The following is an 883-nucleotide window of genomic DNA, read 5'->3' as shown; positions in this document are numbered from 1 at the left end:
GACTTCACTGTCGCTTCTCCCACGGTGCTTGTGTGATGGTCCTGCGATTGCATCATCACCCGTTCAAGGTTCCAGGTTTGTGATGTCACTACGGTGCCCCGGAAGAAGCTGGTGCCAGGGGGTGAGGTCACCCGGCCCTCTGACGACTTCACTGCGGTGACATCACACGCGACGACAGAAGCTATCGTTTGTCCGCGACCTGTGGTCACAGTGGTAGCGCCATGGTCCTGTGATTGCATCATCGCGGATTCAGGGATTTCTCCGATCTAAAAAAACCCAAAAAATCCCTGATTTGGGGGATGAAAGAAGTAACCCCGAATCCACATTTCCTCACGATTTAAATGAAACGCTGCTAAGAGCCAGAGAGTCACCAGGACTCGCAGCGATGGCTTTTACTAGACCAACCAAACACAAATTCTTTAATTCATTTAATTACTAATTAATTGATTCATAGATAGACTTTCAGTTAAATCATGGAAGACTGACTTGATTTTTTTTTTTTTTAAACCGAAAATTGGGGATTTTTCTTTTTTTTTTTTTAATCGGAGAAAATCATGACGTCATATACCTCGGCCCCGCGATCGTGCTCCCCCCGCGCAGCCGCAATGCGCGCTGGTCTCGAGGTGGAATGACTCCCGCGCCGTCTCCACGGCAACGCCCCCCGGCGCGCGGCTCACGTGACCCGGCGCTCACGTGATGTTTGGCGGCCGACGAGCTGCTTCCGGGTGAGCCGGGGCCGCGGCCGCCGGGCGGGTGAGCGCGGGGCTGGGGTGGGGGGACTGGGCCGGGCCGGGCCGGGCCTGCTCCGCTCCCTCCTCCCCTCCCTCCGCCGGCGGGCCCGGCCCCGACCGTGCCAGTAAACACCCCCCCCCAGTCCCGCCCG

General features: G+C 56.9%; 1 protein-coding gene across 4 annotated transcripts in view; it reads left to right on the top strand.

The window, feature by feature from the left end:
* Positions 1-672: 672 nt before the first annotated feature.
* Positions 673-883, top strand: part of TBCEL (tubulin folding cofactor E like) — a 34552-nt gene continuing 34341 nt past the window's right edge. For 3 of the 4 annotated variants that reach the window (XM_019510039.1, XM_019510014.1, XM_019510031.1), the window contains exon 1: positions 709-753. The gene's annotated coding sequence lies outside the window, so the exon portion shown is untranslated. Of the gene's footprint in view, positions 754-883 lie in introns of all 4 variants that reach the window. The other variant, XM_019510023.1, reaches the window with a different exon arrangement.

This window comes from Gavialis gangeticus, unplaced genomic scaffold (assembly GCF_001723915.1).
Source record: "Gavialis gangeticus isolate Ggan-Ray unplaced genomic scaffold, GavGan_comp1, whole genome shotgun sequence".
Taxonomy (NCBI): Eukaryota; Metazoa; Chordata; order Crocodylia; family Gavialidae; genus Gavialis; species Gavialis gangeticus.
Note: the sequence above shows the minus strand (reverse complement) of the source record. Positions and strands in the feature narration are given on the sequence as shown.